The sequence below is a fragment of the Sorex fumeus genome, unplaced genomic scaffold (assembly GCF_029834395.1).
Source record: "Sorex fumeus unplaced genomic scaffold, SorFum_2.1 ptg000008l, whole genome shotgun sequence".
In the NCBI taxonomy this organism is placed as follows: domain Eukaryota; kingdom Metazoa; phylum Chordata; class Mammalia; order Eulipotyphla; family Soricidae; genus Sorex; species Sorex fumeus.
The window spans coordinates 32243364-32260328 of NW_026606065.1; the positions used below are offsets into that span (position 1 = coordinate 32243364).

A 16965-nucleotide genomic window follows, 5' to 3' on the forward strand; every position below is an offset into this window, starting at 1 on the left:
CAGGTCAGTCTCATGCAAAGAAAGCATCATACCCACTATGCTTGGGCCTCTAGACAGAATTTTTATAAACCAGTGAAATTTCATAACGATATCAGATAGATGACACTGTGTGTGTGTGCGTGTGTGTGTGTGTGTGTGTGTGTGTGTATGTGTGTGTTGGGATAACACCCAGCGGTGCTCAGGGCTTCAGGGCTTTCTCCTGCCTTGTTGCTCAGAGATCACTCCTGGCAGGCTTGAGGGGAACCCTATGGGATGCTGTTTATCAAACTCTAGTCCGTTTCGTGCAAGACAAGCTCCCTACCTGCTGTACTATCACTCCAATCCCCAGAGAGATAATTTCTGGCAAAGATACAAACACACATCTTTAGGAAAAGCAATACCTCCTAAATATTTGCTCTAAACAATTAATTGGTTCGTGACACAAGGAAGAAAGGAAGTTTGAATATGACTTCTCAAACCATTCAGAAGACTGAACTCCACATAAAATACCAAAGACAAAATTATAAATCTTTGTTCAAAAAAATGGAAAAATGTCTTTACATGATTGGAAGTTGGAAAAAAGTTTTTAAGAGGCACAAACAATTTTTTAAAGGAATTAATAAAGTCAGTTACATGAAGAGGTTTTAGCACCCTGAGATATTTTATAGGAAAATACATGTTTTTAGGAAAATACATGTTTGGTTGCTCTCTCTCTCTCTCTCTCTCTCTCTCTCTCTCTATATATATATATATATATAAAATTGTGTATGTCTATATATTAGAGCATTTAAGCACTTTATGAAGATGAATTATCTAATAACCACACAATATATTCACCAACATCTTTACTTGTCAAGATGTACAGAATTCTTAAGATTTCTCATGAAAAATACAAGTGATCTAAAATACAAAGACAGTCTACAGAATGGGAAAGGATATTCGCCCAATACATTTCCGACAAGGGGTTGGTATCAAGGATATACAAAGTACTGGTTGAACTCCACAAGAAGAAAACATCCAACCCCATCAAAAAATGGGGCGACGAAATGAACAGAAAATTTCTCAAAGAAGAAATCCGAATGGCTAAAAGTCACATGAGAAAGTGGTCTACATCATTAATCATCAGGGAGATGCAGATCAAAACAATAATGAGATATCATTTCACACCACAGACACTTTTCTTTTGGCCCACATCCAAAAGAACAAAAGCAACAGGTGTTGGCACAGATGTGGTGAGAAAGCGACCCTCCTTCATTGCTGGTGGGAATGCAGACTGGTTCAGCCCTTTTGGAAAACAGTATGGACTATTCTCCAAAAATTAGAAATTGTGCTCCTATTTGACCTAGCAATACCACTCCTGGGAATATATCCCAGAGAGGCAAAAAAGTATAGTCGAAGTGACATCTGCACTTGTTTGTTCACTGCAGCACTGTTTACAATAGCTAGAAGCTGGAAAAAAACCTGAGTGTCTGAGAACAGATGTCTGGTTAAAGAAATTTTGGTACATATACACAATGGAGTACTATGTAGCCGTTAGAAAAGATGAAGTCTTGAAATTAGTGGTACTACATTTCAAGTATCATGCTGAGCGAAATGAGTCAGAGAGGGACAGACATAGAAAGATTGCATTCGTCTGGGGAACATAAAGTTACAAAATAGCAGACTAACACCCAAGAATAGCTGAGATAAGTACCAGAAGGTTCACTCCATGGCTTGGAGGCCAGCTGCACATGCTGGGGGAAAAGGCAGCTCAGATAGAGAACGGAGCACCAAATAAAGGGTGTTGGGAGGATCCTCCCAGGATGGGAGATGCATGCTGAAAGTAGACTATGCACCGAACATGATTGTCACCCATTGCCTCTTTTGCAAACCACAGCACCCAAAAGGAGAGAACAAAAGTTACCAAGTTTTAGAATATGTGAAGCAATTGACAATGTTCCCACATTGCCTGGAGAATGTTGATATCAGTATGTTATAATGCAGCCTAACAGTATCTTATACACCTAAATATGTGTGTGTCCTTAGAACATGCAAGTCTAGTACACTGTGGGCCATTTCCATCCCTGCTCTAGATCTCCTGGCCTTCTCTTGTGTCTCTCTGTCCTCTGCCTTTCTTCTCTAGTGACAAATTTTGATTTATGGCCAACTCACATAGCCCTGGATGAGTTCTTCTCAATGGCTTTAACTGAATTATAATTCACATATTCTAAAACTTGGTAATATAAAACTATTTTGCCAAGCTAGTGAGTATAAAACAGAACTTCCCCATGATTTTATTTTGTATTCCCTTGACTAATAATTGAGTTGGGCATTTTTCAAATTAGTATTAGATCATAGGCCTACTTCCAAAAAAGTAAAGTCACAGTGCTGGGTTCCAAGTAGATGAGAGGTACTACTCTACCCACAACACTAAGTAACATATACACATAGAAGTTAGTATTCATAAAGTAGGAAGAAAGATTATGGTCCTTTGTGTCCATTTATATAAACTGAAAAATATACAGAGGATCTGAAAAAGGTACAGGCCAAGTGATGATTCTTCCTGTATAGGAGAAAAATGATCCATTTTAATTTTACATTTTTCTATACTGCTTGAAAAAGTTTCAATGAGCATTATCTTTTATAAACAAAAAAGGGAAGCTCTTTTTTCACTTTGACATTAAAATGCTATTGGCATGCTTCTTTATATTTTAAAAACTTCACCTACATTTCAACTGAGGTTGACAGAATGTTAAAGGAAGCTAATGATATTTCACAGGAAGCTGTGTCATGCTTGGTTTCCTGCCTTTGAGGCAGTTTTTTTTCTTGAACATCTTCATGCTTAATCGCTTTCTCTTATCAGAAGGCATAGGGGTCAAACTCAGATGTGAGTGCAAGGCCAGAAGAATAATTCCTCTTTTAAAAATAGTTATTTCTTTTGTTGAAGGCATACAAAGCACTGTAAGAACATCATCAAAAAACCAATAATACTCTTTTTTTTAACAATGAAGAGTCCCTGGGAAGAGGTGGGTGGTAGGTAACTAAAACTTCACAGCAACAGGCCTACCAAAGATGGGAAATGGCTTGTAAAGGCCACTCAGAAAGGAAGTGTGTGGGGGATCTACATCTGGACCCAAGGTCACAGCCACCAATCCTGGAGGTTGGGGTCATCAGCAGCTGAAAAAGTAAGATTGTACGTTTTTATAATCCCTCGCTTTCCTCTGGTGCTTCCTATGTGCAGAATGAGGCAGAATGTGTACAAGAACTCCTCCAAACTAGCAGTTTTCTTTGAGTCTTTCATCAATTTGTGACTTTTATTTTTAATATCAACTGCCAGCCCTGCAATGCTTGGTAATTGCTACAAGGTCCCTTCCGAGTTCCAAAGCAATTTAAATATGTAAATTAGGGAATTTGAAACTTCTGATTATTTCAACTGTCTTACTTTTACATTCATGACATTTATTATGTGTGAAATACATATAGGAGACTTCAGTGGTTAGTTAAAACTCTTTACATAACATAATGTCTTCTTCAATTTAATCATAAAAATGATATATGAGAGCCAGAATTTTAAGTTCAATTTATTCTCATGCCCATCTATGGAGCAGTTGATCGATTAATTTATTAAATTCTGAATTATAATAGGTAGAAATAGTATGAATTAAATGATACATTAAATACAGCAAATATAAACCCAAAGAGGCAAAATTTTGAAGAATGAATGTGGAAAGCAAAATTTTGAAGGATGAATGTGGAAAGCAATTAAATAGTCAATTAAGAGAAAATACAGTTAAGTTACTGCAATGATTATAGACTCAAAGAATGGAAGGATAGGATCAAAAAGTGATGGAAATAGCAACAATATTAGAAAGTGATATTTCTAACAAATATGGCATTAAAATTATAAGAGAGTCCTGTCTACTCAATGGTCAGTAAGTACACTTAAAAGATATATGTATGAAATATATACATATATGAAAAGTATACTTTTTAATGAAAATATAAATTGCCAACGTTTACCAAAAACATTTGAAACACTTCAATGGACAAATAACAATAGATAAAATTGATATTTAGCCAGATTACTAACAAAGAAAATTACATAGGTAAAATTTATTTTTAAAGAACGCAATTAAAATATAATCTACTTTACTAAAACTATTGCAGTTTAAGAAATTAAAGTTCTATACTTCACACTTACTCCACAATGCCTGGTGCACATGGAGAACACTCATGCATGTGCACTCACTTACACTGCAGACTAGAAGTAATGTCATTTATAAATTAAACACTAGAGTTTTAAAAAATATTAACAAAAAATGTCTAGCAACATACTGATTGACTAATATGCAGATATGTGTTGATCACATATGTGTGTATTTAAGTGATAAAACATGACTGTATACATTGTGCTTTGTTCACCTATAATATGAAAAAATGACTTATAACATTTTCAACATTACTATTTTATTAGTTGTGTAGTATTAACGTTACAGTTTTACTTATTTATTCATTTATTTATTTTGCTTTTTGGGGCACACCCAGCGATGCACAGGAAATTACTGGCTCTGCAGTCAGGAATTACTCCTGGTGGTGCTCGGGGGACCATATGGGATACTGGGAATTGAACCTGGGTCGGCCAAGTGCAAGGCAAATGTCCTACCCGCTATGCTATTACTCTAGCCCCTTAATGGTATAGTTTTAAAGAAAAGAAACAATATGCTTGTATTGAACAAAGTGCATATTTTCAGTGATATTTGGAATGGTACCTCAAATGACTGGCAGTAAATCATTTTGTGTTAATTTCAAAAATTCTGGGGCAACTGATTCACTGTCAATTTCCAACTTTAATGAGAGGCTATCATAGCAGAGAGAAAAGGGCAATGGAAGATCATTCTAATGACCTGGTGAGCTAAAATATTTCATTTCTGGGATATTTATTATCTTAACTAAAGGATGGGAGGGTTGGGAGAGGCTAAGAATTTGAGGAAAGATTACAAGTGCCAACTCAAATGAAGACAATTAAAACATGAATGTATACCATTGCAGAGTTGCTAATGTCATCCAGACACTACCAGTTGCTCTACAAAAATGAAGAAATAGCAGGACAATTATTATTCATTTCAGAAACAGTTTCAAATTTCTGTTAAAAGCCAGGCAGAGCAATAGGCAAAACATAGTCAATGATGCTTGAAAATTTACACTGTAATGAATGAGTACAGGCAAAACATTTTTGAAAAAGAAAGCATAATAAGGACAGTATTTAGGAATTGTGTGTGTGGCATTTGCAAACTAGCTCAGGTTTGAGCAGCTAAATATAACGTTGTGAGATAGATTGATTAGTTCTGCATAGGATTAGTCTTAGTTAATTAATTTTCCAAGACCAAAAGCTTTTCGTCCATATTAATTGAGGACTTTCATGTTTGGCTTGGGGTCTTCCTCTCCTATTGCATAAGAAGGTTTTAATCCAATTAATTCTCTTTTCAAAACTCTCAGCACTTAGTGGTGAGGAAACAATGGTTCAAGCCTGGTCAAGCAAGCGTTTGATTCCATTTCTCCCTCTGTCGAGGGGAGGATACAAAATGATAACAAAGTGGTCACCAACCTGGCCCTAGTATGGGGGCTTTGTAAGACAGTTCTATTACACACTGCTAAACAAGGAAGGTGGAAGTCTGGGCTGCACATGACCATGTTTCATACCACATGAAAACTCTTCTTTGCAACAGCAAAAGATGAAGCAAACTTGAGAGTGAATGAGACAAGCTTATATGAGAGACAGATGAAGAAAAATGCACCATATCATGTGTGAGGCTGTGGAGTTGGAATGCCTCCAACCTTCCCACTCATAAGGGCCACCACATTTCTTTTTTTTGCATCCGTTAACCTTTGTGACACTTGCTATCAAATGCCTCCTGGATGCTTCTTCCTAATATGTACCCTGCTCTTGAAGACTTTCATATGTGAATGATTCATGAAACACAGCAACAGCAGCATTTTTGGATCAGACTCTCATCAGTGGCCCAGAATATCTATCCACTTTAACTACCATTGGAGCCTTATCATTACCCAGAACTACTACACTGTGAAATGCTATCCCTGATAGCTCAATTTCTACTTACAGAGATCCACACATTCATTACATGGGTAGCTACATTATTTTTTAAAACCCACTGTTACAGACTGTGTCATGTAACTAAATGTTTTAAAGGTTTTAAAGGTTCTGATTTTTGACAATAATATTGAAAAAAAGCCCAAGATTTTTATATAATATTTTTGTGAAGTATATGGCATAGAAAAGAATATATCTTGTTAATGATTTTCATGATCAGTATTTTAAGACACCTCATATTCTTATATATTAATCAGTCCTTAGCCAAATTAGACAAAATGGGAAAACTAGTATTTCAGCCCTGCTAAAGGCTAAATAAAATTGATTTCTCCCCCCTTCACATTCTTATAGCCTTATGCTGCATTTTAGGAAGTATATAGAATTAATTGAATCTGATGAGCAACTGAAATGTTCTGAGAGAGCAGTGGGATAATAGAGAGGTAAAGAGCTGGGCCACTGTTAATCATAACAACATCCCACTTAAAAGCTGGAATGCATCAGCAATCTGCTGTTGCCATATTGATTTCACTTAGCCCTTCTGGATGGAATATCAGGGAGATTTTCCAGAGCAGAATCAAGACAGATGGTAGGGAGGTTGGGGAAAAAATAGTCTCGCAGCGTAATGGAAGTCAAAGCAAAGCATTTTGGAAAATATTATTATAATTCCTTAACAAACAACTGACATCAAACCAAAAACATGTATTAATACCATGGCAAGAATGGCATTAAAGCCTTACAGTATTCAATGATCTTTACTAGCTGTCTACTTTTTATCAATGAGGTCAGGTTTTGCAATGCAACTTGTATGTTTACATAATGGGCATATCTGTAAAGTGAATTTTTTGCTTGTTTGTTTGTTTTGGCCCACCACTGGCAGTGTTCAGGCTTATTCCTGGCTCTAGAATCACTTGTGGCATTGGTTAGATGACTACGTGGGGTACCATGGATTGAACTCTTAGTTTGATATAAGCAAAAAAGTGCTTTACCTGCTGTACTCTTTTTCTTTATAAAGTGATTTTATAAACCAAATAACATACCATTATTAGAACTACAAGGGAAATTTTGGCCTGCAAGTAGAACTTTCCAAATAACATCCAAAAATAAAGAGTCTTTCAAATATATATTTCATAACATTTCTTTTTGTTTTTGGGCTATACCAGATATCAGGTTGTGTTAAGGACTTAGTTGCACTCAGGGATCACTTCTGGCAGGGCTCAAGGGACCATCTAGGATGCGAAGCATTGAACCCATGTGCAAGGAAAGCACTTATACTATCTCTTAAGGCTCTACAAGACAATTCTTACTCAAAAATCAACACTTAGACTGATAACTCCTGATTTCATGCAAGATCAATGTCGACTCCAAAATAATGTCATTCTTGTGTTAACAAAAAATATGGAAGACTGATTTATTCTTGAAAGTGCCTTCCATTTTCTTGGTTTACCCAAAGCATTTGAAGCCACTAATCAAAACTAGGGCTGGAGCTATAGCACAGCGGGTAGGGCGTTCGCCTTACAAGCGGCCAACATGGCCGACCCGAGTTCGATTCCTCCGCCCCTCTCGGAGAGCCCGGCAAGCTACCGAGAGTATTGGATATGCCAGACACAGTAACAACAAAAAAAGTCTCCAATGGAGACGTTACTGGGCCCGCTCGAGCAAATCGACAATCAACGGGAGGGTTGTAGTCTGTAGTCAATCAAAACTAAGCATTAAACAAAGATGAATTAGGTCCACATAGTTACATCTTTCTTGTATATATCTGACTTGGTGTACAGTTTTTGGCTTTAGAATTTGAGGGGGAATTAAGGAATTTTTGTTCTGGGTACTTACAAGAAAAACAGAATTTTGAGTTTGAAGCCATTTTTACCACTAACAAAACTTTCATGTTAGTCATTCCACAATAGCCCTTACAGTCTTTAACTTCTCAATGCAGAATTGGGACTTTATCAAATAATGCTGTGGGTTTCTTAGCTATATATCAGTTCCCTTATTTTCCATTTGTTTTGGCAATAAAACTCATTCTTTAAAGCAGGAGCTGTGGTGGATAATTTCCAAATGGAGTTCTTTCCAGCTTTGATAGGCCAGCTTTTCTTTAGCTTAGACCTGACTCTAGGAAACTGACCCCCAACTAATTAGGGGGGCATTGTTTTTGTTTTGACTAGAGCTTACAATTTATATTTGAAACAAAGACCAATTCAGTCAAAAACTGTTGCTCCCATGCATTTCTTGGGATTTGTCCCTCTACAGCTCTGGAAAATCTTGAATATGGAAGGCACTATCCACAAGGTCAGGTACCCAGAAGTGGGGTTCTATAAGAAGGTGAATGGCTATAAGAACAATACTAGTGTTTAAATATAATGTTCCAAGGCTGTGTCTCAAACTCCCTATCAGCAGGAGTCAAACTGGAAATCTAATTAATTTTGTACCATGAGATGAGTTCTGATATGCTGAAAATAGGTTGACTACAATTGGCACATTGTAGGATAACATTGGTTTGTCCTTTCTGCCTTGCCACAGAGCTTAAGTTTATTGGGTTACTCCCATCACAGTGCTCCAATTTCTCTGTGTTTATTTGTAACTTCTTTCTTTGTGCTCTGTTGACTTGTAAATATTGTTTTTCTCTTCTCCTTAAGTCCTTTGTATAGTTAATTCAGAGCAATGTTCTTTTTATATGGGCATAAGAAGAGAGTAAATGCTATGCTTTTGTAACATGGGGGTTTATTGACTCTCAATGATATTTACCTCTTGGGCATCTATTCTCTCGGCTTAAGCCTCAGTTGCCCTAACTTCCTAGCACCCTCAAAAGCAGGGTCCCAACGAGGGACTGGATGAACCCAGGGCAACTGGTGAGCTATGTGCTACCCTGGCATCGAGATGGGCCTGACCAAAGTGCCATAATGCTTAACTATAAGTTAAGTGCTTGGTCATGGACAAATGCTGTCATGATCCAAAAAGTAATAACTAGATTCGGACCCTGTTAGGATTGGGAATGATTAATATGGCCTGAGGACTGTAGTCTGAGTCTGTGGCAAGATGTTCCTAGGAGAGCTGCCCTACAAGTCTCAATGTATCTCTGTGTCCATACAAAAATAAGTAATATTAAGATGTTAATTAAGTTATTAGACTAAGGTGAAGAGGAATACCTCTAGGTGGTGTTTCTGCCCTTTAGCCTGGCAGTCAGGAATGGCTTTCTTATGTTGATTTTGCTACCAGACTGGGTGTAGCATTGGCTCAGAGTGCTAGGCATGGAGAGACGAGTTGGGGAGAGAAGAGAGAGTTGGAGAGAGAAAAGAGAGAAAGAAGGGCTGCGAGACAGAATGCAGAGAGACTAGTAAGGGGGACAGAGGGAGAAGAATGTAGAATAATACAGGAGAAGGCACGTGGAGAGAGAGAGAGAGAGAGAGAGAGAGAGAGAGAGAGAGAGAGAGAGAGAGAGAGTGTCCAGGCTGTGAGATGAAGCCCAGAAAGATGAACGGGAGAGACAGAACGAGACAGGAATGAGGGGCAATGTGAGACTAGAATGGGGGGCTCAGAGTGACTAGAACAGGCATGTGAGGAGAATGGAATAAACGGCAACTGATCAATCAACACCCTTGGCCCTGGTTTCCTCCTCCATCTGCCCATGGCATGGGCCACCCCTGGTGGGGGAGCAGCCTGAGGCCTCCCTAGCCCAGACTACAGGGGAGAGTCACTGTCACCGGGCCTTCTCTGGCCACCCTGGGAGATTATACAGCCCATACTACAAAACTCTTTGACCTACACAAAGAGGTCTGGTCTTGCCCCTTCATCCATGTCAATACTAGTTCTCCAAAGAAACTATGACTTTTTAGGGTAATTGTCTAGATTTTTGGTGTATGTTAGAATGTTACATCTCCTGCTCTGTTCTGATCTACATTTTCATCAAACATTTACTCTATCTCTTTCACATGAATTTCAGCCATATATGTCTATTAAAATGAGGGGTCAGCAATTTTTATGAAATCTGATTGAGTATTTGCTGCCTATCTCAACATATTTTGATACCACCCTTGTTTGTTACTGTTTCTTATATTTGCTTTTTGACCTCCTGGTATCTTCTCTTTGAGAAGTCAGTGAAAGGTAAGTGAATGACATTTCAGTGTTGGAGTTTGGTAGGGTCATTAGGAAGTATTTATTTAAAATCTTTCACTTTCACAAAGGCCAAGAGTCTTGGAAAGGTCTATGATTAGCAGTTGAGACTGGTGTAGAGCTCAGTTGTCTCTGAGTGATCTTTTGGGCTTAGTAAGCATTATGTCTTCCCTTGGATAGGGAATCACACAATATCTGTCCACTGGGTAGCCTTCACCAATAAATGTTATAGCTCAACTCGGGGCTGCAATGTAGACAGCTGATTCTTTTTTTGGTTTGTTTGTTTGTTTGTTTGTTTTTTGTTTTTGGGTCACACCCGGTGATGCACAGGGTTTACTCCTGGCTTTTGCACTCAGGAATTACTCCCGGTGGTGCTCCGGGGACCATATGGGATGCTGGGAATTGAACCCGGGTTGGCTACATGCAACGCAAATGCCCTACCCGCTGTACTATCACTTCAGTCCCCAACAGCTGGTTCTTAAGAAACTTAATTCTTCTGTAGGTAGTTGACAAAGAAAAGAAAGATGATGTAGACAACAATCTACTGTCTATTTCACCATTATGCACCCTAATTCTTTAGATTGAGGAAATTATAAAACACAGAACAAATGGAACAAATGTAAAAAAAAACATGCTGGCAAACACACAAGCAACAGATTTGGTTTTGCTGGGCCAATGAGTCACATTTCTCCTTTGGTCTTGGCTGCCTCACCACCCCAGAAAGTTCTGTCCTCTGGACTCCAGTGTGTTTGCTGATGCAAAGTTGATATTAAAAACCTGGTTTATCGAAAGAGGAAAAAGATGATGGCTGCAAGGGAAGGCTTCTCAGAGCTGAAGACAAGCTGCTCCCTTCCAACTGAAAATGTCAAACACTTATTCACACAGATATTACCAGACTTGATTTATACTTGCAACTGCCAATCCTCAACCTCCCCCTCATGCATGTAAAAATGGGAAGCCTGCTCATTCAGACATTAATATCATGTTAGTTTTGTTTGATATCCTGAATAGAAAATCACTTCTTCCCTCCATATGGGAGCTACTGATTTTACCTCATTGTTCACTTTAAAATATTCTTATTTATAAATTTGTTTGTGATTTACATACAGTGCTGTGCAAAATATCATTATTTTCTTTATGGCTTCTACAAGATTGATGTTTAAAAAATAAACATTGGCTTATAACCAGAATTCTAATATTAATTTAAAATTCCCAAGCCCAATGAAAAACTTATCATCTTTACAAAAAGAGGGACAATATAAGGTAAAAGTTTATTTCTTCCCTATATACACGAACAACTATCTATCTATCTATCTATCTATCTATCTATCTATCTATTCTTGCTCAAGGATAACTCCTGGCTCTGTGCTCAGGGGGTCACTCCCAAGTCATTCCTGGATGTGTGCAATGGGCTATATGCAATAAGGGACTCCTTTACCATAAGTTTAAGTAGTAATGTGATCGATGAAATGAAAACTATGCATTTTATACAGAACACATGTTTTGTATTTGTACTTCTTGCATGTCCAAGATGATACGAGTCTTTAATAGCAATATTCTTTAAATAATTATTCCAAGATTGTGGGGGGATTAATAGGGAAAAAGCATGTACATGAAGGAGCTTATGGAATCAAAATCCTGATAATATTTTTGATTAAAAAAATGAACAAAACAAAAAGAAATAGCTGGTCCTAGAGAATGAGTGTCTATTTTTTAAAGGGAATCAGAAATCATGATTTATAGTTCTATGGTGCAAAAAATCAGGGCCAAGAAAGGGAGTTGTAAGGTACAAATCATTTTATGTGGTATGCTCTTTAAGCATCTGATTGATAAATATTCAAAAATTACACACTACCCCCAAATGTATATTTCAATGAGCTGCCTTGAAATATCCTGATTCACAACATCCTCATTGTCAAGCTAACAAAGAAAAGACCACCAGCTGTGTCTTAGAGTACCAGGATGAAGAGCTTCAGAAAAACTATAAAGAATCGGCCCCTGTTTCCCCCCTTCAAAGAGAATAGAGAGATCCGTTATTCACTAAGCAGGATTTTCATTGTCATTATGGGATTTCACTCACAGAACGAAGAGCTCCAAAAAGAGAATAGAGGATGTTTAATGGATGTTCTACAGGGAAAAAACTAGAGGCTTTCCCTCCCCATACAAATGTTCAGTCCAAAAGAGCCAAGAACATGTCAATATCATCATCATCCAAGTAACTGTCCAATAGTATTCATTTTAAAGCATATTTTGAACCTCTTCACTTTCTTCAAACTCACTTAAATGCCTATCTTTGCAGATACTTCTGATGAATAGCTCAGAACAAAGGATGACTTGAGACATAACTTTACCACTGTTGTGACCATCAGGAGACCCACCAGCTTCCCTGGGATAAATAAAACCAGATTTGATCATGCAAAGTTGGCAATGAAGCCTGGGAAGAACCGGAACTGTCTTCAGAGATGGCATGGTCATTACTGAAGCCATATGAAGAAATGTACTCCCTCTTCCAAAAATCAGCAATGTTTCTCTATAAATCCTGGAGAATAAAGAGGAAGGGTTAAAGCAAGTGTTATGTATTTCCTGAGGAGATTCTTTCTCCACTCCATCATTGGAACTATAATCAAATTTTTATAAACAGGTTGCTCAATTTTCCTCAATTAATTTTTTAGATTTCCGTCTCCTGGGTCGTGTATTCAGGAGATAAAACATAAATAGGATGTCATTTCCTACTTCATACAGAAACTATCCTCATCAATAGCATTTTGATAAGAAAAAGGATGTCTAATGATGGAGCTATATTGTTGTATGAAAGCAAACTAGAAATTGTCATTTCATAGAGAAATGACTTCAGCTTTGAAATCCAGCCTAAGTATTCAGCTGTCATATCGTGAATCTAAACTCATTGTACTTAATTATGTGTCCCTCTTCCTTTAAAATGTGCAAGGCTTGGAAATATTATAGCCGTGAATAACAAAATCAATAAGTGAGCGCAGTGGCCTGGAGGACATTTGTTGCTAACATTCACCTGGTGTTCCTTTACCCTCCTGTCACTTTCTATCTTTCTCTGTCCTTAGGTTTTAGTCATGCCAATTTGTATATCATCTGTAAATAGAATATAGATGAATTTGGGGTTTCTTTTTTATACCAAAGAATATCTATGCATTTTAAAACTATCTTGCTCTTCTACCTATTGAGATCATTGATGTGTATAAAATAATTTAAAAGCCCCTTATTTTATTTTTTCCTATTTGTTCTGGTTTTAACAATTTTTTTCCTGCCATATTTAAATATTTTAATTTTTTAAATTATTTTTTATGTAGGAGTCTGACTGACACTACTACCACTACCCAGCCGTCACCACACTCCAGGACGCTTTCCGGACCCGCGCGACTGCTTGCAACACATCATAAGACACTAAATACCCATCTTCCGGAATTGTCGTACCATATTTGATAGGGTTCAAATATGGTAACACCTACAAGGGTGATTAGAGGTCGCCCCAAAAGCCTCTATCCCTCTCGGAAAGACTGGCAAGCTACCGAGAGTATTCCGCCCCCAAGGAAGAGCCTGGCAAGCTATCAGCTGTGTATTCGATATGCCAAAACAAGTAACTACAACTAGTCTCATTCACCTGACCCTGAAGGCTTCACCGACATGGCAGCACTGAGAAGGATGAGAAAGGAGAGGCCGACAAAATCTCAAGGCCGACATAGGCTGCCACAACGAAGGAAGACAAAAATGATCGTCTGTACTTTCAATGCACGTACGCTAGCATCAGATGCATCCATTGAGGACCTGATGGTACAAGCGCTAATGATCAAGTACGACATAATTGGTCTGACCAAGACAAGAAGGCACGAATCTCACCATGCCATTTTCGACACTGGAGAAGAATTGTTCCTCGGAACATGCGATAAAAGAGGTGTTGGAGGCGTCGGTGTCCTTGTCAACACAAACTCGGCCAAGACCATTGATTTATTCGAATGCCTAACAACCTGAATCGGACGTTTACATTTGAATAGATGTGGCTCACTGCCTGCAGTTTCTATTTCGTTGTCTACCCACCAACATCTCATTATGGTGAAAGAGAAATCGAGAAGTTCTACATGGAGCTAGAGAAGTTCTATAAAGAAGACCACACCTTCTACAAGATCATTGTGGGTGATTTTAATGCCAAGATAGGACCGAGAAGATCAGCTGAAGAACTTCACATCGGGACCCATGGCCTAGAATGGAACGAACAGGGTGAGAGACTGTCTGAGTTCATCATGTCGACCAAGACCATTCATGGTAACTCACAGTTCCAGAAGGCAGAATCTAAACGTTGGACATGGGAGTCTCCCAGTGGACGATTCCACAACGAAATAGACCACATCATATTTAATCGACGGTTTTGCCTGACCGATGTCGCTGTTGTCCCAAAATTTCGAACGGGATCGGACCACCGTCTCCTTCGTGCAAAATTCTACTTCACAGAGCGGGGAGAAAGGGCTGCAAAGTTCAAAAAGAGAACTCCCAGAATGACCACCAACTGGGAACTCTTTGGCACTATTGCGGCAACATGGGAAGATGCCATTGTTGACAACATTGACGAGGAATACGATCGACTGGTTCAGCACCTCCATGAATGTGCGAGGAACGCCAAGAGAGAGATAGCCACAAAAAATCGCCTATCTTCGAAAACTCTTGAGCTAATTCGCCAGCATGGTTTGGCGCATGCCTCAGGCAACTGCAAGCTAACGTCCGAGCTCGCAAAACAGTGCAGAGATGCGATCAAGGAAGACCTCAAAGAGAGAAGAGCAGAAGTACTGGTAGATGCGGAAGAAGCTGGGAAATGTATTCGTAACGCCCCCTGTCCTTCGCCAACTAAAAGACTAAGATGACTGCCCTCCGATGTCCTGATGGATCCATCACATCCTCCAGAACGGCAATGGAGAAGATTATCCATGACTTCTACTCAAATCTCTTCGATAGCCATGTCCACTTGCCGACATACCAAATTCCACAGGATGGATATGTCGTTCCCAACGTTCTCCCTTCTGAAATCCGACATGCCATTTCGTCGGTAAAGAAACAAACAGCACCCGGCCCAGACAAGGTCAGACCTGAACACCTGAAGAACATGCCATCAGTACTCATCAATACACTGGCTCGGCTCTTCACTCGCTACCTGTCTGAATGCAAGGTTCCATCCCAATGGAAAACCAGCAGGACCGTACTACTGTTCAAGAAGGGAGACATCCATGACATTGGCAACTATCGCCCGATCTGCCTATTGTCTGTCATCTACAAGTTGTTCACTTGAGTCATCCTAAATAGGATTGGCAGAACACTAAATGAAGGACAACCATGCGAACAAGCAGGGTTCCGCAAAGGATTCAGCACCATCGACCATATCCACACAATAACCAAGCTCATTGAGGTTTCTCGGGAGTTCAAGATGCCACTCTGTTTAACGTTCATTGATTTAAAGAAGGCCTTTGATTCTGTTGAGATGGAAGCGGTCATTGAAGCCCTAGCCAATCAGGGCATTCAAGCCCAATACATCAGGATCCTCCGTGAACTGTATTGCGGATTCACTACCAGGATCTCACCATTCTACAAAGAAGTGATCATTGATGTCAAGAGAGGGGTGCGGCAGGGTGATACCATTTCACCGAAACTCTTCAGTGCCACCCTCGAGAACATCATGTGACGACTGGAATGGGAAGGAATGGGAGTGAAGATAGATGGTCGGCAACTACACCACCTCTGCTTTGCTGATGACATTGTTTTAATAACACCAAACATCAGTAAAGCGGCACAAATGCTGGCCAACTTTGACCGTGAGTGTGGAAAGGTAGGACTACAGCTGAATCTTACGAAGACAATGTTTATGAGAAACAGCCTTGTTCCTGACGACCCATTCGTTCTCAATGGAACGACCATGTCTGAATGCAACAGCTATGTGTACCTAGGTTGAGAGGTCAACATGACAAATGGCCTGGCACCCGAGCTGTGCAGGAGGAAGAGAGCGGCTTGGAACACCTTCAAGAACGTCGAAGAAATAGCTAAGAGGACGAAGAACCTCCGGCTCTAGGCACATCTCTTTGATTCCACTGTTCTTCCTGCATTAACATATGCCTCAGAGACCTGGGCCCTACCTACGCAAACAAGATGAGAACGCTATTCAGGTCTCCCAAAGAAGAATAGAAAGAGCTATGCTTGGAATATCATGTTTCACTCAAATGAGAGAAAGAATCCGGAGTTCTGACATCCGTTGATGATCAAGAATCAGGGACGCTGTCTCATTTGCCAAGGTGTCGAAAATCAGATGGGCTGGTCATGTAATGAGATTTAAAGACGACCGCTGGACTAGAGCTGTTACTGACTGGATTCCATGGGATGTCAAAAGACCGTGTGGCTGCCCACCTACCAGATGGTCAGACTTCTTCATCAAGATCATGAACGATCGGTTTGAGGCCCTTCATGTTCCCAGAGCGAACAGATGCCATTGGGCTACACTAGCACGTGACAGGGACAAATGGAGACGTTACTGGGGCCCGCTCGAGCAAATAGAGGACTAACGGGAAGTTAAGTGATTAAGTGATTTATGTAGGAGTACTGCTATTTACTCAGCCACTGATTAGACTGATTGAATTGTGAATGAACTTCACCTTACTTTTTTCCATATTTTATAATTTTATTTATAATTTTTTTTATAATTTTATTTATTGATTCACCATGAGAGCAGTTACAAAGCTTTCAGGTTTAAGTCTCGGTCATACAATGCAACACCCATATCTTCA

General features: G+C 39.2%; 1 pseudogene; it reads left to right on the forward strand.

Moving 5' to 3' along the window:
* The first annotated feature begins 13915 nt into the window (after positions 1-13915).
* Positions 13916-16758, forward strand: LOC130018865 (uncharacterized; annotated as a pseudogene).
* The last annotated feature ends 207 nt before the right edge of the window (positions 16759-16965 follow it).